At 43.4% G+C, this 22452-nt stretch overlaps 1 protein-coding gene and 1 pseudogene across 7 annotated transcripts in view; one reads left to right on the top strand and one right to left on the bottom strand.

Moving 5' to 3' along the window:
• RERE (arginine-glutamic acid dipeptide repeats) overlaps positions 1-20897 on the bottom strand; it is a 467189-nt gene extending 446292 nt beyond the window's left edge. For 2 of the 7 annotated variants that reach the window (XM_063631892.1, XM_063631888.1), the window contains exon 1: positions 20321-20870. The gene's annotated coding sequence lies outside the window, so the exon portion shown is untranslated. Of the gene's footprint in view, positions 1-20320 lie in introns of all 7 variants that reach the window. The other 5 variants (XM_063631886.1, XM_055262461.2, XM_063631890.1 and 2 more) reach the window with 5 other exon arrangements.
• Positions 220-1714, top strand: LOC129472633 (large ribosomal subunit protein eL27-like; annotated as a pseudogene).
• Positions 20898-22452: the final 1555 nt, after the last annotated feature.

Raw genomic sequence — 22452 nt, 5'->3', positions numbered from 1 at the left:
AATAAGAAGACAATGGTTGGCACTAAATTTTAAAATAAATGACTAGGCCGGGCGCAGTGGCTCATTCCTGTAATCCCAACACTTTGGAAGGCCAAGGTGGGAGGATCGCTTGAGGCCAGGAGTTTGACACCAACCTGGGAAACATAGCAAGACCCCATTTCCATAAAAAATTTAAAAATTAGGCTGGGTGCAGTGGCTCCCGCCTGTAATCCTAGCACTTTGGGAGGCCAAGGCAGGTGGACCACCTGAGATCAGGAGTTAGAGACAAGCCTGGCCAACAAGGCGAAACTCGGTCTCTACCAAAAATAGAAAAAAATTAGCCAGGCATGGTGGCAAGCGCCTGTAATCCCAGCTACCCGGGAGGCTGAGGCAAGAGAATTGCTTGAACCCGGCTGGGGGACAGAGGTTGCAGTGAGCCAAGATCCTGCCCCTGCACAACAGCCTGAGTGACAGAGCAAGACTCCGTCTCAAAAAAAAAAAAAAAAAAAAAAAAAAAAAAAATTACCCAGGCTTTCTGCTGTAGGCCTGGGTGGTTGCTGTAAAAATGGGCAGGTTCATGAAACCTGGGAAAGTGGTGCTGTTCTGGCCAGATGCTATGCCAGATGCTACTCAGGAAGCAAAGATATCATCATGAAGAACATTGAGATGGCACCTCAGATCGCCCTTACAGCCATGCTCTGGTGGCTGGATTTGACCACTGTCCCCGCAAACTGACAGCTGTTGTGGGCAAGAAGAAGATGAAGAAGAGTCAAAGACCAAGTCTTTTTTTTTTTTTTTTGAGGTGGAGTCTCGCTCTGTCTCCCAGGCTGGAGTGCAGTGGTGCAATCGCGGCTCACTGCAACCTCTACCTCCCGGGTTCAAGCGATTCTCCTGCCTCGGCCTCCCAAGTAACTGGGATTACAGACATGCATCACCACACCCAGCTGATTTTTGTATTTTTAGTAGAGATGGGGTTTCACCATCTTGGCCAGGCTGGTCTCGAACTCCCAAACTCAGGTGATCCACCCGCCTCAGCCACCCAAAGTGCTAGGATTACAGGCGTGAGCCACTGCGCCCGGCCTTTTTGTTTTTGTTTTTGTTTTGAGATGGAGTTTAACTCATTACCCAGGCTGGAGTCCAATGGCAGACCTCGGCTCACTGCAACCTCTGCCTCCCGGGTTCAAGCTATTCTCCTGCCTCAGCCTCCTGAGTAGTTGGGATTACAGGAACCCGCCACCATGTCCAGCTAATTTTTGTATTTTTAGTAAAGATGAGGTTTCACCATGTTGGCCAGACTGGTCTCGAACTCCTGACCTCAGGTGATCCACCCACCTCAGCCTCCCAAAGTGCTGGGATTACAGGCGTGAGCCACCACACCCGGCCAAAGATCAAGTCTTTTGTGAAAGTTTATAACTACTATCAACCTCATGCCCATAAGGTGCTCTGTGGATATCCCCTTGGAGAAAACTCATCAACTCAGAGACGCTGCTCTTAAATGCAAGGCTAATGAGAGGCCAGGGTCAAGTTCAAAGAGAGGAACAAGACAGTCAAGAACAAGCGGTTCTTCCAGAAGCTGTGGTTTTAGATGTTTCATTTAGGTTATTAAATTTTTTAATTAATGAAATTAAAATCAAAATTAACCAGGCGTGGTGACACACACCTGTAACCCCAGCTACTCAGGAGGAGGCTTAAACAGGAGGATCACTTGAGCCCAGGAATTTGAGGATGCAGTAAGCCAAGCTTGTCCAACCCACAGCCCAGGATGGGTTTGAACGAGGCCCAAAACAAATTCGTAAACTTTCTTAAAACGTTATGAGTTTTTTGTGATTTCTTTTTATTTTTAGCTCATCAGCTATCGTTAGTGTTAATGTTTTGTTTTGGTTTTGGTTTTTTTTTTTTGCTTTTTTTTAAGATGGAGTCTCGCTCTGTCACCCAGGCTGGAGTGCAGTGGCGCAATTTCGGCTCACCACAACCTCCACCTCCCGAGTTCAAGCAATTCTCCCTGCCTCAGCTGAGATTACAGGCGTGAGCCACCGCGCCTGGCCAGTGTTGGTGTATTTTATGTGTGGCCCAAGACATTTCTTCTTCTCCCAATGTGGCCCAGGGAAGCCAAAAGATTGGACACCCCTGCAGTGAGCCAAGATCACACCACTGCACTCCAGCATGGGCTACAGAGCAAGACTCTACGTCAAAAAAAAAAAAAAAAAAATACATAAATTAAATGACTAAAATCTAGAAATTGCAGTCTTTAAAGAGCAAATTGTATGGCATGTGACCAATCTCAATGAAGCTTTTATTATTTAAATGTGTTTTAAAAATAAATGACACTCAGAATGAAGTACTCCATATAACATAAACCACCTGTCTCTACGACTGAGAGACCACGAAAGTATATCTTAAAATTCTGATATATGAAAAGAGCATCAACTTCATTCATGGTCAAAGAAATGCAAATTCAAATGTTCCACTGTAGGAGCCAGACACTGTGGTACACACCTGTAGTCCCAGCTACTCAGAAGGATCACTTGAGCCCAAGAATTAAGAGGCTGCAGTGAGCTATGATTGCGCCACCACACTCCGGCCTGAGAAAGAGATTCTGTCTCTAAAAAAACTTTGTAAGGGCCGGAAGCGGTGGCTCAGGCCTGTAATCCCAGCACTTTGGGAGGCCGAGGTGTGTGATCACTTGAGGTTAGGAGTTTGAGACCAGCTTGGCCAACACAGTGAAACCCCATCTCTACTAAAAATACAAAACTTAGCTGGGTGTGGTGGCGCACGCCTGTAGTCCCAGCTACTCGAGAGGCCGAGGCAGAACCACTTGAATTTGGGAGTCGCAGGTTGCAGTGAGCCAAGATTGCGCCATGCACTCCGCCTGGGTGATACAGCAAGACTCAGTCTCAAAAAAATTGTTAAGGCCAGGCATGGTGGCTCACGCCTGTAATCCTAGCACTTTGGGAGGCTGAGGTAGGTGGAGTGCTTGAGTCCAGGAGTTCAAGACCAGCCTGAGCAACATAGTAAAACCCCGTTTCTACAAAAAATACACAAATTAGCCAGGTGTGGTAGTGCATTCCTGTAGCCTCAGCTAATGGAGGGGGTTGAGATGGGAAGATCGCTTGAGCCCAGGAGGTTGAGGCTGCAGTCAGCCGTGATCGCACCACTGCACTCCAACCTGGACGGCAAAGCAAGACCTTGTCTCAACAAAAATTGTTCTTTTTTTTTTTTGAGACGGAGTTTTGCTCTTGTTGCCCAGGCTGGAATGCAATGGCACAATCTCAGATCACCGGAACCTCCACCTCCCAGGTTCAAGTGATTCTCTTGGCTCAGCCTCCTGAGTAGCTAGGATTACAGGCATGTGCCACCACGCCAGGCTAATTTTATAATTTTAGTAGAGACGGGGTTTTTCCATGTTGGTCAGGCTGGTCTCGAACTCCCAACCTCAGGTGATCCGCCCACCTTGGCCTCTCAAATTGCTGGGATTACAGGTGTGAGCCACTGCGCCCGGCCAAAAAAAAATTTTCTTAATAAAAAGATAATATCATTGTACACATTTCCACCTATCAGATTAACAAAGATTATGAAATTTCGTAATATCCAGGGTTGGTGAGAAGGAAATCAAAACCCTAAAATATTCTGCGTGTACACAGGCATATCTTTGGGGGCAATTTATTTACAGCTTTCAAAATAAAAAGTAAACATAACCCACTGATTCAGCAACTCTAATTAAGAGCTTATCCTATACACATACTTGTACAATTGTACAACAGTACAGATATGAGGATGCAAACCAAAGAGTCTGAGACAATTTAACCATCTATCAATGGGAAAAGTGAAGTATACATCCACACAGTGTCCGATTATGCAGCTGTTTTCAAAAACAAACCTGAGTTATAAGTATTGAATTGAAAAATATATGTTTGGAATTTTTTTTAATTCAAGATACTATATATAGTATGCTTATACATGCATAGAAAATGTCTGGAGGAATACTGAATTGTGTGAAAGTGATTACAATGAGTATATATTAATTTTATAATTATAATTTGTATTTCATTTGAACACATGAAGCTATCAAATAAAGTCATTTGGCCCTGGTGCTAAATCTGACTATGCTATGATCCCAACCTATCTTTCCAGTGCTCTATGGTTCTGGCCAAACCAGTCTGTTTTCCTTCTTTGAGAAACCAGTCCCAAGGACTCCCTCTCCAAAATGCTCTTACTATGCGATCTGAACAGCTACCCGCTACAGCTTCAAATACAAATTACGTGAGTTGAAAAAACTATGCCTGCCTGCATCTGCTATAAAACATTTTAAAAGAGATCTTTTTAAAACAGAAAATCGAAGCACAATTTAGTAATCCCCATCATAGAAGCAGCAAAAGTACTCACCATTTCCCAAGCTTTCCAGGCTCTGCGCCTTTGCTTCACGCAATTTCCTGCCTGAAATCCTCTTAGCTACTTATCACATGTCCAAATCCTGCCAATCCTTCAAAACACAGGTGAAACACCAACTCCTACACCAAATCTTCCCTAATGCCCCCATCCAGAGCTGATTCTCTTTCTTAAACCATAGTATCAACACCTCTTGAGGCACTTTCTTCTACCTAGTACTCAGTTGTGTACATGTCTCATCTTTCCCATTAGTGAGAAAATCATCATGGGCACAATCTCTGTCTTGGTCATTATGTATGCCTTATTTTGCTACATTAATTAAACTCGTATTTCACTAAAGCACATAATAAAAAGAAAGGGGCAAGAATCTAAAAGTTAAAAAAAACAGGCTTTTAGTATGCATGCATTTGAATTAAGTCTTGTTTACCTGCAACGAATGCTATGTAAGAAAAGTACGAAAGGTAAGATCCCTCCCTCTCCATCCAGCTGCCCAGGGCCCTGGTATACCTCCTGAAAAGGCAATAACTATGGGTTCTAAGAAGTCCTTGGACACTATAACTTTTTTTTTTTTTTTTTTGAGACGGAGTCTCGCTCTGTCGCCCAGGCTGGAGTGCAGTGGCGCAATCTCGGCTCACTGCAAGCTCCGCCTCCCGGGTTCACGCCATTCTCCTGCCTCAGCCTGTCCGAGTAGCTGGGACTACAGGCGCCCACAACCACGCCCGGCTAACTTTTTGTATTTTTAGTAGAGACGGGGTTTCACCATGGTCTCGATCTCCTGACCTCGTGATCCGCCCGCCTCGGCCTTCCAAAGTGATGGGATTACAAGCGTGAGCCACCGTGCCCGGCCCGCTATAACTTCTTAACACATTCAGGACATTGGAACTAAGTTGACAAAAAGAATTTATAAATTATATTTTAAAATAAATTTATTTATGACAATTACACAATTGCACAGTTTACATGCTGAGGCAAACAAAATATGACATTCAATACATGGAAAGATAAACTGTATAAAACTAAAGCTATCTGAGCTGTGAAAAGAAGTCACTGTTTGGCCAGGTGCAATGACTTAACGCCTGTAATCCCAGCACTCTGAGAGGCCGAGGCGGGAGGATCACGAGGTCAAGAGATCAAGACCATCCTGGCCAACATGGTGAAACCCCGTCTCTACTAAAAATACAAAAATCAGCTGGGCATGGTGGCACACGCCTGTAAGGTCCCAGCTACTCGGGAGGCTGAGGCAGGAGAATCGCTTGAACCCAGGAGGTGGAGGCTGCGGTGAGCCGAGATTGTGCCACTGCACTCCAGCCTGGGGAGAGTGAGACTCTGTCTCAAAAATAAAAATAAAAAAAAAGAAGTCACTGTTCATTATCAGAACCATCACAGAATAAATATTCCAAGCCTACATATAATCCCAAGTTACTAAAGTTTTGAAGGGGAGGGTTGGTCTGGTTTTCTGTTTTTTTGAGACAGGGTCTTACTCTGTTGCCCAGACTGAAGTGCACTGTAGCCTTGACCTCCCAAGCTAAATCAATTCTCGCCCCTCAGCATTCCGAGTAACTGAGACTACAGGTGCACGACACCATGCCTGGTTTTTTTTTTGTTTTTTTTTTTTCAGAGACTGGGTTTTGCCATGTTGTCCAGGCTGGTCTCAAACTCTTGGGCTCAAGTGATCTGCCTGCCTCTGCCCCACAAAGTGCTGGGATTACAGGCATGTGCCACTGTGCCCAGCCAACTAAAGTTTTTGTAACATCAAAAGTGTTTAAGGATTCCACAAAGACTAAATTCTCACTAAGCTATGCAAACAAAGGTGCTAAACCATTCCAACCAAAATATGAAACATGTAGATGTTTTATAAAGCTAGATTTCCTAAGGAATATTAATATTAATGAAAACTTTTCTTAATATATTAATAGAAACAAGATGTCTGCACATTTTTCCAGTTTATAGATGTTAAAAATTAAGTCTCAACAAGGTCTTTAATCATATGTGTATAATCCTAAGTGTGTAACAACTTAGGAAATTCCAGTAATTATTCCTACAATAATGAATCACATGAAATATATATAAGTACACATGGCAGATTATGCTACCAAGATCAGAATGTTCAAATCAGAAGGCAGTTCATCTTGTTAGAAAATTTACCCAGCAATAAAAATATGAAGCCATCGTTAGCTCAAGACAAATTTTAGTGAAAATTCTATACTGAATACTGAACTGGAGGTGGGGGGTTATTCTTACAAATAATACTGAAGGATTACAAACAATACTGTCAAATTATCAAATGTGTTAACACTACATTAGCCATTCCACTGGTATTTACGGCACAAACTGCCAGATGTAGTGCAATACTGATTCTTCCCTTCTTCCAAAGTAAGAGAACCCCTGATTTTTGACTAGGCACATAGGAATTTCCAGCACAGAATATACTTTCTAGCTTCTCTTGCAGTTATGTGTAACCTTGTGATTCCGTTATAATCGAAGGGACATAGCAGAAGCGATATGTACAATTTCTGGAAAGTATCTTCACAAGAAGGGGGCGTGCTCATCTTTTGCCTTTTCCTCCTTCCTGGTGAGAATGCAGAACTGATGTGAGAAAGTGGAGAAGCCACCTTTGACAAAAAGGAAAGAGTTACATATTAAAGGCTGGGTCCCCTAATGAGCATGAAGGTAGCATACTGGTTCAGGACTGTCTATGAGACACATGAAAGAAAGGAAACATCTATCTTGTTTAAGCCATTGTTATTTTTGGTTTCTACCACTCACTGCTGAATCTAATCCTATCTAACACAAGGCAAAATTATAGAGAAAGAGTACTATATTTATTAAATTTTACTTTTTCAAATGTTTTTTTTGTTTTGGTTTGATTTTTTTTTGTTTGTTTGTTTGTTTTTTTGAGACAGAGTCTTGCTCTGTCACCCAGGCTGGAGTGCAGTGGCATGATCTCGGCTCACTGCAACCTCAGCCTCCCAGGTTCAAGCGATTGTCCTGGCTCCCGAGTAGCTGGGATTACAGATGCCCGCCACCATGCCCAGCTATTAAGTAATTTTGAATACACAGTTTAAACTTACTAGGATTAAAATAAACTCATTTTGGGGGGCCAGGCACAACAGCTCACGCCTGTAATCCCAGCACTTTGGGAATCCAAGGTGGGCGGATCGTCTGAGGTCAGGAGTTCCAGAAGAGCCTAGCCAATATGGTGAAACCCCATCTCTACTAAAAATACAAAAATTAAGCCAGGTGCAGTGGCTCTCGCCTATAATCCCAGCCCTTTGGGAGGCTGAGGCGGGTGGATCACTTGAGGTTAGGAGTTCCAGACCAGCCTGGTCAACATAGTGAAACCTCACCTCTACTAAAAATACAAAAATTAGCCAGGCATGGCAGCAGGCGCCTGTAGTCCCAGCTACTCGAGAGGCTGAGGCAGAAGAATCACTTGAATCCCGGAGGCGGAGGTTGCAGTGAGCAGAGATTGCACCATTGCGCTCTACCCTGGGCGATAAGAGTGAGAATCCGTCTCAAAAAAAAAAAAAAAATACAAAAATTAGCCGGGCATGGTGGTGCATGCCTGTAGTCCCAGCTACTCAGAAGGCTGAGGCAGGAGAATTGTTCGAACCTGGGAGGCAGAAGTTGCAGTGAGCCAAGATCGCGCCATTGCACTCCAGCCTGGGCGACAGGAGCCAGACTCCGTCACAAAACAAAACAACTTTTTTTTTTTTTTTTTTTTTTTTTTTGAGATAGAATTTCACACCTGTTTTCCAGGCTGGAGTGCAATGGCGCGATTTCGGCTCACTGCAACCTCTGCCTCCCGGGTTCAAGAGATTCTCCTGTCTCAGCCTCCCAAGTACAGGCATTCGCCACCACGTCCGGCTAATTTTTGTATTTTTAGTAGAAACAGGGTTTCACCATGTTGGCCGGGCTGGTCTCAAACTCCTGACCTCAGGCAATCCGCCCGTGTTGGCCTCCCAAAGTGCTGGGATTACAGGTGTGAGCCACTGCACTCGGCCAACAAACTTATTTTTGATGATTCAAATAACTAAGCTCTAAAATGTTTTTTCTACACTATATTTGAGGTATAAAATTGTTATCATCAATAATTTTTTGGCCAGGCGTGGTGGCTCACACCTATAATCCCCCAGCACTTTGGGAGGCAGAGGTGGGAGGATCACCAGAGGTCAGGAGTTCAAGACCTGCCTGGCCAACATGGCAAAACCCCATCTCTACTAAAAATACAAAATTTAGCCAGGCATGGTGGCGATCGCCTGTAATCCCAGCTACTTGGGAGGCTGAGACAGGAGAATTGCTTCAGCCCGGGAGGCAACGGGTTGCAGTGAGCTGAGATCGTCCAGCCTGGTGACAGAGGGAGACTCCATCTCAAAAAATAATAATAATAACTTCCTAAGTATGCCTTGGGGTCAAGCGGTTAAGCCAAATCTCCTTTATTTCCACCTCAATAATACCATACGGTAATATTATTCATTCATTTAACAAATGAATGCCTACTGTACTCCTCGCATGCAAGGTGCACTGAAGTGACCAAAGCAGACGATGGGCCTCTTCCTCCGGGAGTTTGCAAGCCAGTATCAATGCAGCCAAGGCTGTAGAAGCCTCTGCTTCCCTCTTCTCTAGCCTCCAAGTTCATCACTCCCCTGCTGTCATCATATTCTTGCTTCAGGCTACAATATGAGAGTACAATATGACTAGACTTCAGCTTTGCTCTGCTAATATAATCACACATAATCATATTCCTCAAAGATGACACTCCTGTTACCAAAATTAGCATCAGCATCTTACCAAAATGCTATCATTTGGTAAGATGCTGATAAGATACCAAAATAGCAGCTATCATTGATGGTGGGTCAGTTTTCCACATGGCAAATCTTATTTATCACAAGATATCTTTCCCTAATTGTACCTTATGGGGTTCTCTTATCCTTAAATTTTGTTGTTGTTGAGACAGGGTCTCACTCTGTCTCCCGGGCTGGAGAGCAAGGCACAATCTTGGCTCACTGCAGCCTTGACCTCCTGGGCTCAAACAATCCTCCCGCCTCAGCCTTCTGAGTAGCTAGGACTACAGGCACGTGCTACCACGCCTGGCTAATTTTTAATTTTTTTTGCAGAGACAGGGGTCTTGTTACATTGCCCAGGCTGGTCTCAAACTCCTGGTCTCAAGGGAGCCTCCCTGCCTCGACCTCCCAAAGCACTAGGATTACAGTTTTGCGCCACCACATCCAGCCTTATCCTTAAATTTGAAAAATACTTTGCAGTTCCGCCACCTCCAGTCCCAGGGACTATCCTGAAAAATGTCAGAATGTAGGGTTGCTTAGGCAGACAGCCAAATATTTTTAGTTATTACTCACAGGCCATTACATCAACCTCATTAGAGATTTGAAGCCAGACCAACAAGAGGTCTTGCTCTCTCCCTCAGTTGCCTTTCTTCTTGAATCTCTCTAAGAGGATGGAACACTAATCGGATTGGGTCAAGAGTCCACAGTACTGACTGAACCCTGTTTACAAGTATGAAGATCAATGAAGATTAAAAGTTACACAAATCTTGATTCAAGTGCAAGATAGAAAAAAAAGTCACATACATGTAAGAGTTTGCGTTCTTGTTCTTGGTCATTTCACTCTTACACACTCTAAAAGACTAATAATCATTGGGGTCTTCTGCAAAGCCACCAACCAAAGAGTAGTAAGACAGTGAAATTTAGGAGGATGAGAGAGCCCTTAACTAGTCCTGGAGCTTAAGTAATATGCTCTCACCCTGTTTACTACACAAATTTACATTGGTATTTTGGCCAAAAGCCCAAATTAATAATAAAGTAATACTTCTAATTTCCTACTTGCCATTGTTCTACTCATATAAATCTCCTTCAGAGGCCAGGCATGGTGGGTCATACCTGTAATAACAGCACTTTGGGAGGCCGAGGTGGGAGAATCACTTGGACCCTCAAGGTCAAGGCTGCAGTGACCCGTGATCATGCACCACTGCACTCTAGAACCTGGGCAACAGAGCAAGACCTTGTCTCAAAAAAAAAAAAAAAAAACTCCTTCAGGAACATAATAAATAAGAGGAACAGCTGAGCCATGACATTCTGATCATTTATTAACACCCCAAACTTCAAACTGCACTATTACTCTATTCACTTGGTATTTAATCACATATTGTTTTTTAGCATTTCCTATATTCGAGGAATAGCAAACATTTTAGAATTGGTACCTCAGAGAGAATTTATTCAAATCGTCTAGAGTTCACCCACTGTCTCCTGCAGATCTCCTGATTATTATAAATAACAAAGAGAACATACTGGAAAGCTAGATCTCTAGATGACAATAACACTAATAATAAAAAGAGGCTAATATTTATTAACCATTTACTGTGTGCCAGGGACTTTTTTAAATACTTTATATGAATTAATTACTTTGGTCCTCACAACAAACCCACGAGTATTATTATCATCTCTATTTTATAGATGAGGAAACTGAGACCCAGAAAGGTAAATAACCTGCCTGAAGTCACAAAGTTAATAAGCAGTGGGCTGCAGATTGAGTCTAGAGCTCTGAACAACTTTTCTGCAATAGCATAATAGTTAATGGTAGACAAATACTACAGCTTGGTAAGTTCTGAAACCTAGGGCCAAAAAGATATTCAAGGAGGCAAAAGACAACACAGATCTGCATCTCAAGAGAGAGATTTTCAAAATTCGAGGCCGGACCAAATTGGTGTTTAAACAAAGTATTGAGGGAGGGCTGGGCGCGGTGACACACGCCTGTAATCCCAGCACTTTGGGAGGCCAAGGCAGGCAGATCACGAGGTCAGGAGATCAAGACCATCCTGGCTAACATGGTGAAACCCCGTCTCCACTAAAAAATACAAAAAATTAGTCAGGCATGGTGGCGGGCGCCTGTAGTCCCAGCTACTCGGGAGGCTGAGGCAGGAGAATGGCGTGAACCCGGGAGGCAGAGCTTGCAGTGAACTGAGATCACACCACTGCACTCCAGCCTGGGCGACAGAGAGTTCGTCTTAAAAAAAAAAAAAAAAAAAAAAGTACTGAGGGAGAAGTTAATGGATAGAATCATGAGGAACATCAATATTTAACATAAACTCAGCACATTTTAGGTCAAAATGATAATACAGTAAGGTAGTATTTGTGTATATTATAGATATACAACATATATTACAAACCAAAATACATAATGATTATACCTCCCCCATAGGAACTAGAACATAATTTAACTATAATTACTATAGGTTTATGGTAGCATCTCTGTTGGCTGTAGCTAAGATTTTTCATGCTAAATCCTTAGGCAAGAATGCAACCTATAATACTGTTACTACGAGAGAAAATAATCTGCTTTAAAATCTTTCTTCAGACATGTTTTCCAGGGAATAGACAGTTGTGAAAAGAAAGTCAGCCTAAATAGATGGACCATATTTCAATGACTCTAAGACTGATAATGTTTGTTTTACGTTTGTATACTATACCACCGGAATTAGGAAAGGTCTCACAGAGGTTAACTGGCATTTTTTTCATTCTTAGCAGTACATAAATAATAATGCATTTTACAAATGATGGCATCTTGGAGTCAATAAAATGTGTTTTTCAGAATACATCTAATTTCAAGTGTGAGCACACATACTGCTGTAGTCAAAGGAAAACTTTCTGCCTTCAAGAGATGTACAAATAAAGAGAACATAATTAGCTCTAAAATATAAATGGAAGTAATAAACATTAATACAAGACATGAAGTGATCAAATGAGTGAGAAGGTTATAACAAGAACTGAAGAAAATGTATTTAAGTGGTAGGAAATAAAAGTGGCCAAACCAAAAAAACTTCAGGCACTGTGTCCTGAGCACAGTTTGTTGTTTTTGTTGTTGTTGTTGTTGTTGTTTGAGACAGAGTCTCGCTCTGTCGCCCAGGCTGGAGTGCAGTGGCACGATCTCGGCTCACTGCAACCTCCGCCTCCCGGGTTCTAGGGATTCTCCCGCCTCAGCCTCCGGAATAGCTGGTACTACAGGCGTGTGCCACCACACCCAGCTAATTTTTGTATTTTTAGTAGAGACGGGGTTTCACCATGTTGGCCAGGCTGGTCTCAAACTCCTGACCTCAGGTGATCCGCCCACGTCAGCCTCCCAAAGTGTTGAGATTACAGGCATGAGCCACGGCGCCTGGCCGTGAGCACAGTTTTAAATGAAACAGATTAAATCTTATGAAGAACACAAAGGTAGGAGATAAAGGCTATCTCAACACAGATAGGGAAGATGAATAAGGTGAGGTTCTGGTCATGACACTCTCCTCTAAGAACCAGCAACTATTTTCCAGTCAAAATAAAGCATTGCTTCAGGGTATTAATGACTAACTAATCAAGGAGAAAAACATTTTTTAAATGTCACATCTCCCTCCTTTGAACTACTATGGCAGTTTTAAAATAAATCCAGACTGGGATTGGTGGCTCATGCCTGTAATCCCAACACTGGGAGGCAAAGGCAGGAGGATGACTCAGCCCAGGAGTTTGAGACTAACCTGGGCAACATAACAAGACACCATCTCTACAACAACAACAAAAACTTTTTTAGCCAGGTGTGGTGGCATGTGCCTGTAGTCTTAGCTACACAGGAGGCTGAGATGAGGAAATCACTTGAGCCTGGGAGGTCAAGGTTGCAGTGAGCTGTGATCACGCCACTGCACTCCAGCCTGAGCTGGACAGAGTGAGACCTTGTCTCAAAAGTAATTAATTAGCTAATTAATTAAATTTAATAAATCTACAAATTATTTGATACTCCTCCCTGCAAAAAAATTATTTGACACTCCTCCCTTCAAACGAAATAATATAAACATTTTTAAAGTCTTTTTTTTTTTTTGAGACAGAGTCTCACTCTGTTCCCCAGGCGGGAGTGCAATGGCACGATCTCTGCTCACTGCAACCTCCACCTCCCGGGTTCAAGCGATTCTTCCACCTCAGCCTTCCGAGTACTGGGATTACAGGTACCCGCCATCATGCCTGGCTAATGTATTTTTGTAGAGACAAGGTTTCACCATGTTGGCCAGGCTGGTCTTGAATTCCTGACCTCAGGTCACCCGCCCGCTTTGGCCTCCCAAAGTGCTGGGATTACAGGCGTGAGCCACCACGCCTGGCCTAAAGTTATTTTTAAATAAAATAAATCCAGACATAGTGGCTCATGCCTGTAATCCCAACACTTTGGGATACCAAGGTGGGTAGATCACTTCAACTGAGAAGTTCAAGACCAGCCTGGGCAACATAGCAAAACTCTGTCTCTATAAAAAATACAAAAATTAGCTGGGTGTGATGGTGCATGCCTATGGTCCCAGCTACTCGGGTGGCTGAGGCAGGAGGATCATTTGAGCCCGAGGAGCTCAAGGCTGCAGTGAGCAGAGATTGCGCCACTGCACTCCAGCCTGGATGACAGAGCAAGACCTTTTCTCAAAAAATTTAAATGTAAATTTAAAAAAAATTAATGTTACAGGTGCATCTCAAACTGTGTTCTATTGAACTAGAATAGTAGTATCTATCCCATGAGTATCTCATGAGAAAGAAACAGGTATTCTTTGGGGTAAGGGAGGAAAATGAAAAACAAAAACCCTCTATAGTATAAAATGTTTCTGAGGCTTTAAAGAGCTCATGTGCATTATAAACTTATTTCACCTCACACTTAAAATACTTGCAGCATATTAGTAAGCCATAAATACAGTTTGGGAAACACTGACTTGGGTAGGCAGGTAGGTAGACAGGTAGTCAGTAGGCGGGCAGAGTCACAGAAAATAAAAGAAGAATAAGACAAATGTAATAAAATGATATCACCTAAAAAAAGGATCATAACTGACTACAAGTTACGACTATGAAGTCTCTTGAAGGAAAATAAGCTGTTAGAATAAGATATCAAAATCAACAATAGCCGCCAGGCGCAGTGGCTCACACCTAGAATCCACTTGGATATACTTCCCCAGCATAGCCAAGTCCTGCCAGAGAAGATTTCCAGTGTCTCCCCAGGCAGTTCACACAAACAGACATACGCCCACATGGTCATCTGCTCACATTCCCCCTGAACTGTATTCACCCCACACACACTGAGTGCCTCCATCACTGTACTCCCTTGCTCCCCACCCTAGAAGCAGGAAGAAGGTCAAGAATCACACCTTTGGCTGGGCATGGTGGCTCACACCTGTAATCCTAGCACTTTGGGTGGCCAAGGTGGGAGAATCGCTTGAGCCTAGGACTTAAAGACCAACCTGGGCAACATGGCAAGACTTGATTTCTACAAAAAAAAAAAAATTAGCCAGGTGTAGTGGTACACACCTCTAGTCCCAGTCCCAGCTACTTGGGAGGCCAAGGAGTGAAGACAACTTGAGCCCAGGAGTTCAAGGCTGCAGTGAGCCATGCTCATGCCACTGCACTCCAGCCTGAGTGGAGTGCAGGGCGAGACCCTCTCTCTAAAAAGAATCAGACTTCTAGGAGCCTAGGGAACATATATAGGTGCCCATGAATGTGTCCGTGCATGCTCTGAGTGTGTGCATGGCTGTGTGAGCTAGAATGGGTTTTTGTAGGAGGAGCTCTGCCCTGCTGCTTCAGGACTGTCTAAAGATGCTGCACAGCCATGCTTCCTCACAAGCTCTCTTTTAAGGTTAGTCCAGGCCAACAATGTTAATATTGTCCCCTTTAGGGTGGTATATTTATTGCTACACACAGCCTGGACACTCACATACAGGGCCATGGCACTAGGGTAAGGCACCACAAACTCCTCCTGCTGAGGAGGCAACAAGGTATCTGGTCGCTAAAGCTGGGTGGGACCCATATCCCTGACAGTATTCCAGTGTGTATGAAGCACTGCGGACCTGGGGTTTTTGTTCTTAGGTGAGGCCTGACTCGTACGGCTTAAATTTCTGTTCTACTTTTCCCCAACTTGAGATGACTCGGAAGACTTTCTGTTCCTTGCAATGAAAAACAGCCTAACCAAAGTCCTTAAAAGTCATGTATATAACTACTTTAAAATTAAGATATAACCCATGGCTTCGACTTCTGATGCAAAAACCCAAGACAAATAGGGTATGAGGATTCCTCGAATACCGAGTGGTTTCTGAATTAGAGGTCACATCATTTTATAACTAACCATATAAGGAAAATTTTCACAGTTAAATATATTGTTCACACTTGCTGATATACTGGCAAATTTTACCAATTAAAAATACGCCATGTGCAGTGGCTCACGCCTGTAATCCCAGCCCTTTAGGAAGCCAAGGCAGGTGGATCACTTGAGGTCTGGAGTTCAAGACCAGCCTGGCCAACATGGTAAAACCCTGTCTCTACTAAAAATACAAAAATTAGCCAGGTGTGGTGGCACGTGTCTGTAATCCCAGCTACTCAGGAAGCTGAGGCAGGAAAATCGCTTGAACCTGGGAATCAAGGTTGCAGTGAGCCGAGATTGCACTCCAGCCTGGGTGACAGAGCAAGACTCCATCTCAAAAAATAATAATAATTTTACACTGGCACAAACAGACCACTTTACCAAAAAAAGCATCTTATATTAACTGTACTCTCTGACTAGTCACCTAATGTACAGACACACAGTACATCTTATATTACTTGGCACAACAACAAGTTAGCCATACAAATCACAATTCCAACCCAAACTTGAAGCTAGTAAATATATTCAGTATTTGAACTTGAGTTATTTGTGTTCAAATGTTCATTAAATTGGCCTATGCAATCTTAACAATGTTTTAACACATATTTAAAATGCTCATTTCTCCTCCATTATTAAAAAAAAACACACACACAAACTATAACTCTGTTAGACAAGAAACAAAACATAAGCCAACAGGCTCAGCAAAATCACACTTAAATAGGACAAGGAGAGCTTCAACTTCAGAATAATTATCAGGATACCAATCACACAAATATGATTCAACAATCACTTAAATATCATTCAAGAGGAATTCCTGGTAGCAAAAAAATAAATCCTGTAATTAACTAGAGCACAGCATTATCAGAAACTGATTATGTAAAACAATAGTTTTTCTTTCAGGATGTGTGTATGTGTGTGTAACGAAGTTCACAGCTAGGTTACACTAATGACTCATCTAAACATTTGAATTTTCTGCTATCTTAACCTTTAAATCAACTGCAAAAGTAGCTGCCAAAAGTAGTTTAGTAGGAAAGCACACTACTTCCAAAAGAACTTGATACTTAAATTTTTTTGATCACTGATATTTGAAACTAATTTTTCAGTAATGAATGCTTACTAAATCCATGACAATATTCAGCATATACAGGTTTTTAGAAGGGCACAGATTATATTCTTATATATGTGTTTTTACAGCACCTGGCACATTTCTGTTCAGTATCTGTTCAATACTACACGTAATTATTGCAGGACCTGACAGTGTTTACTGTCCTATTTTTTCCTTTTTTTTTTTTTAGACAGAGTCTCGCTCTGTCACCCCGGATGGAGTGCAGTGGTGCCAATCTCAGCTCCCTGCAACCTCTGCCTCTGAGTTCAAGCAATTATCGCACCTCAGCCCCCCAAGTAGCTGGGATTACAGCCACGCGCCAAAGTGCCAGGTTAATTTTTGTATTTTTAGTAGAGACGAGGTTTCACCATGTTAGCCAGGCTGGTCTCAAACTCCTGACCTCAAGTGGTCCACTCGCCTTGGCCTCCCAAAGTGCTGGGATTACAGGCGTGAGCCACCGCACTAGGCCTTACTGTCCTATTTTTTAAAAGCTTTTTTGACTGACCAGTAAATCAAAGTTGAACAGGTAACTGGTACATTTTATTTCTTCATTTGGATTACCTTTTTGATGTGAATTGGTTCTCAGTTCTAGTTTCCTTGTGACAAAACACTGATGGAGAATACATTGAACTGAAATCCCCTGAATCCATTCCCACTGAGAAAATAATACATTTGAACTGTTCACATTTCATTGTAAAAGATACACAACTTTAGAGATTACTCTTGAAGTTTTGAAAGTAAAGTGAATCAGAAGTCACGTTCCTAGAAGCAGTCAGTCTGGAACAGATGTTTATCCTACACACCCAGTCCCCTTTACCACTGCAAACCTCTCTAATAGTTCATTACATTAGAACAACTGAGATGGGCTAGGATTTGTGAAAATAAAAATCCTTTGAGACATTTATTAAGCAGATTATCTCTGAAACTGCACCTTAGTTTACAAGCCTTTGGGCAACAATTTGACCCTCTTCTATGTTAATCTGTGTACACACTCATTTCACATTTTCTCTGGCTTCCAATTTTAATTTTTTTATCTAATCCATACAATAAGTCACCCTATCAGACTTTATAAGACTACTGAAAACAACACTACTGCAATGCAAGGCTACTACATTTGCAAAATTGCCGATTTTAGTGAGATCTCCCTCCCTCAACTCCTCCTCTACCCCTCTACCTGAGCTAAATCCCGAGAAAAACCTCTGTCCAGTGCGACAATTTTACTTTCCATAGAGTAGGTTTATTTGATTTTTTATTAATGATACTACAAACTTTTTTAAAAGACTGCTGGTGTATATAGTTTCCAATACTGGGAACAGAAATAAACCCTCTTGTTTAATATTTCAAGAGAAATTATCTCATAAAAGATGAGAAGGTGTCATTCAAAGGAGTCCTGGGAAATCACAAAGTGTAAATACTTCTGGTAACAGAACAAATTAATGTTGAAGCACAACCAATAACATAATAATGCCTCAATGCAACCGTGCCTGTCACAGGACATCTGTATTAGCAGCTCGGGGAAGTGGCATTTGCAGAAAGGCACAACAACTGCGCTTAAAAGAAAATCATTAAGCCTCAGCCGTTAATCCCCTCCCCCATCCTCTTCGTCTGGATCTTTCCAAGCAATTAACCAGTAGAAGGTGCTATTCTGCAACCCACATGTATTCACACCAACCTCCATCCTTGGGCCACAGCTGGGTTTATCCCAGGTGGACTAGCCTATTCCCTGTCCAGTATTGAAAGGAGCCCCCTAAACAGAAAACCGGATCTTTTCTTATAACCCTTATTTACAAAAACAACATTGACAGCTGAATTGCCAGCAAACCTGACCATCAAACCATCACACCACTAAAAACATGCAAACATCAACTTGCTAAATACTAACCTTAATACAACCTTTATAATATTAACCAATAAAATCTATTTCTACCTAGAAAGACTCTGCTGACATTCACTAAGACTCAAGTGAACAAATCACTGTCCCCAACAAAATCAGGGTCAATGAGAAATACGAAAGCAATGAGAGCTGAACATAAGGCCACAACATATAAAGAGGGATTTTATCTTTACATATACAAAAAAGAAAGAGCAGCAGAAACCAGGGCTGCAAAGGGAAGAAAGGGAGGCAGAGAGAAGAGGAGTCTCTGAACATGTTTTTGAGTGTCCTTTAGTTTCCAATGCACTCTTCTGCCTCACAAGGTTGCAAAAAAGGCCAGGCATGAGATGGGTGGAAGAAAGCTGAAACAGAAAAGCACCCTCCCTTCCCCCATCTTCTCTCTTCTCTCCCAAAAAGAGCTGTGTTTGTCTGTGCAAACCTAGTCCCAAATATGGGAGAGAGAGAATGAATGTGTGTATGGAAGAACAATGAGCCCTCAGCTTGGTATTGTGTGTGTATGTGTGTGTGTGTGTATGTGTGTGTCTGTCTGCCTCTGCCTCTTTTCCCTTCGACCTCAACAACAACAGGGAGAGCTGGAAGCCAGCTTTCCACCCATCCCAGGCCATCAAAATCAAAACTGGTTGATAATTTACAGTAGTATTAACTCAGCAAGCAAATACATGGAACAAAATATCAACCCAAAGATGATTTTATTATTGTATAGATCCAGCTTCTCTCCCCTCCCCCAACAGACTGAGACTAAAGAGACCAGTGTACACTAGACAAAAAGGTCTCTCTTTAAATGGAAAGCAATTATGAAAACTGTTTCAAATCTTAGGTGCATCAATTCCTGCTATATTAAAATGTCTATTTTGTAATTCACCAAGTTCACCGTCTTACTAGTTATCTTTTTTTGCGTTTAAAAAATTGCTTTGAAGAAGGCTATTTCAGGATTCATACAAAACTACTTTCTAAATGTACCTTAAAATAGCAACACATACTGAAACATTTAAAGCACCCAGTTTCTCAAGGACCCATTTTACTTAAATCAATGTTTGAAGTCTGTAATCCAGAAAAATTGTAAGCAAACCTTGGAAAAGAGACAGAGGAAAATGACAATTCAACAATGAATCATTTTGTTTTCCTTTCAACAACTTCTCAAGCAACCAGTTTCAAAGGAGCCTGCAATACTTTTCCCCCCTCCCAGCAGACATACATACACACATCATCCTATGTAAAACTACGAATCTTTCTATCACCTTAAAAATTAATAATAAATAGAGGCCACCCTCCTTCAGAGAGCAGAACTAAAACAGGATAGTAAGAATTCTATTCTGCTGCAAGTGACTTTGGGTTTCATAATTTTCTAATCACATACAGCTGAGAACTATAGAGATTGGGAGCACAAAGAGGAAATCTTCCCCCAATGAGAAAATGATACTTTAATAATAAAGTCCTCCCCCCAGCACCCCGAAATCCACAAACACTCAAGAAATTTACAGTTTCAGTCCTTGACTTCCTTCTCTTCCAGTTTCAGCCAATAATTTAGTCACATGAAATAGTTTAACCTCAAACAAGTACAACAAGAGCATGAATAAGAGGCCAAGAGAGAGCAGGGGTCAGAAGGCACGCAGGAACGGTCATCTGGCCCGGACAGGACCAAAGAAGTGCCCTGCCCTCGCCCGACTCCCCTCGACTTCGGCTTCGACCCCAGCCTTTTCTTCCTGCCTCCCCCCGGGCGAGTGACTGCTTTCACGGCCGACCCTCTCTGACCACCAGGACGAGGGACCAAAAAAGAAAGCACACGACCCGGCGCGGGCAAGTTGGACACTTACCTTCCCCTAAAGCGCTACACCATCAATAGAGAGGTGTTCGCGGCCCAGCTCCGGGGAAAGTGGCGGGGATGGGGCGGGAGGCCGCGCGTAGGCTGCGGGGCCGCGGGGCGCAGGGCCGAGAGGGGCGGCCCGCGGGGAGGCGACGCGGAGGGGCTCAGGGGGCTTCCCTGCCGTGACCTTTCCTGCGACTTGAACCTAGGCTCCCTCCTCCTCGGTCGGGCAGATCTTTCAGAAGCGGGAGCCCAGGATCATGTCTGGTTTTGTTTTCCGAGGGCGAGGGGGCTCCCTGAGGATGATGGTGATTTTTTTTTTTAATCCTCAACTAGGAGAGAAAATGAGGCAGAGACAATGTGGGGGAGCGAGAGAGGGGAAAAGGAGGGGGGAGGAGGCGGGGACCGAGGCCCAGCGGGGCGAGCGTCTCGGGGTGTGCGGGAGGCTGAGGAAGCTCCGAAGCGCGGAGGGTTGCTCGCGAGCGTCTGTGGAAGCAGCGGCACCTCCGCGATGGTGGCGGAGCCGCGGCTGAGCTGCTGCACCGACCCGCCGCCCACTCCCCGCTCGGGCCCGGCCCACCTCGCAGTATCGCGCCTCTCCATTGGCGCAGCGCGGTGTGACGCGACCGGGGGCCCGGCCAATGGGAGGCAGAGGTCGGGCGGAGGAGGCGGGATCTCTTTTTCCTTTTTTTTTTTTTTTTTTTTTTTTTTTTTTTAATATTTTTAATAAAATGAGCAGAGAAGAAGGCGGAGAGAGGCCGAGCCTTGACAACGCCGCGGCCCGGGGCTCAAGGGCTCGCGCTGCAGGCAGCGGCCCGAGGCAGTGGGCTGGGCTCCCGCCGGGGGCGCGTCTTTGTGAGAGTGCCAGGCCGGCCCTCCCCGCCGCCCGCCGCGCTCCAGGACCGCCTCCCGCGCCCCCCGAGCGGAGCCGGGCTGGCGGGGCGGGCAGGTCCCGGGTGGGGTGGGCAGGAGTACGGTTGATCCTGCTGTTACCCGGGTCTTAATTGGCCTTTTCAGTCATTAGGACGCGGATCCATGTTCCTGCGGGCTACAGAGTGGGTATAAACCATTCGCATATGGACTCTCGAAATTCTGATGAGCGGCTCATAATATTTTTCAAATAGTGTACATGACAAAAAATGAATTAAGAAAGAAAAATAAAAGTGGTAAGTCGCACTGCTTATTTGAAAAGAATAAAAAGTGTCATGAAGGCATAAAGGAGAGACTGTACAGGTACAGAAGGGATTTTAGAAAGAGCAGTGTACAACTCTATAGGGTAAGTGTGAAAAAAAATCTAAAAAGAGGAAAAGACCAAACATCACCTCTTTTTCTTTGAAGAATGAAGTATTGTGTCCCACTTCCCGAAAACCTGATAATCACAGGGTCTATCATGCTGTAAAGGGAGTAGGGGCAGGCCAAATGATCATATTCTAGTTAATATAATTTATGGGATTGAGGGGTTTGGAAATTTCAATTATGATTAGCAGTTTTTGAAATGCACATCATGTTTATTGAGTTCTTTCACAGAACCTGGCACGAATCCAGGGTGAATCATCAACCTATTGTTGGTTTGTTAATATTCTGTAAATGCTTATTGGTGTCCTTGTACCATACAGTCTTTCCGAAGGAGTTAAGGTCCTTATAAAATATAATAAGGGGTCGAAAACGTGGCGCAAAATAATTCACTCATCTATTTCAAATGAAGTGATAATTTTCTCCTTGGAATTCAGATTATAATTTCCACATTCAATTATTCTTGTTTTTTGTTTTTTTTGTTTTTTTTTTTTTGAGAGGGAGTTTCACTCTTGTTGCCCAGGCTGGAGTGCAATGGCGCGATCTCGGTTCACCGCAACCTTCGCCTCCTGGGTTCAAGCGATTCTCCTGCCTCAGCTTCCCGAGTAGCTGAGATTACAGGCATGTGCCACCACACCCAGCTAATTTTGTATTTTTAGTAGAGACGGGGGTTTCTCCATGTTGGTCAGGCTGGTCTCGAACTCCTGACCTCAGGTGATCCGCCCGCCTCAGCCTCCCAAAGTGTTGGGATTACAGGCGTGAGCCACCGCGCCCGGCCCATATTCAATTATTCTTTAAAGAATAATTTGGACTAACAGATACTATTGGACCATGACCCAAGAGATCTGA

Source organism: Symphalangus syndactylus, chromosome 22 (genome assembly GCF_028878055.3).
Source record: "Symphalangus syndactylus isolate Jambi chromosome 22, NHGRI_mSymSyn1-v2.1_pri, whole genome shotgun sequence".
Taxonomy (NCBI): Eukaryota; Metazoa; Chordata; class Mammalia; order Primates; family Hylobatidae; genus Symphalangus; species Symphalangus syndactylus.
This window is presented reverse-complemented; position numbering and strand designations above follow the sequence as displayed.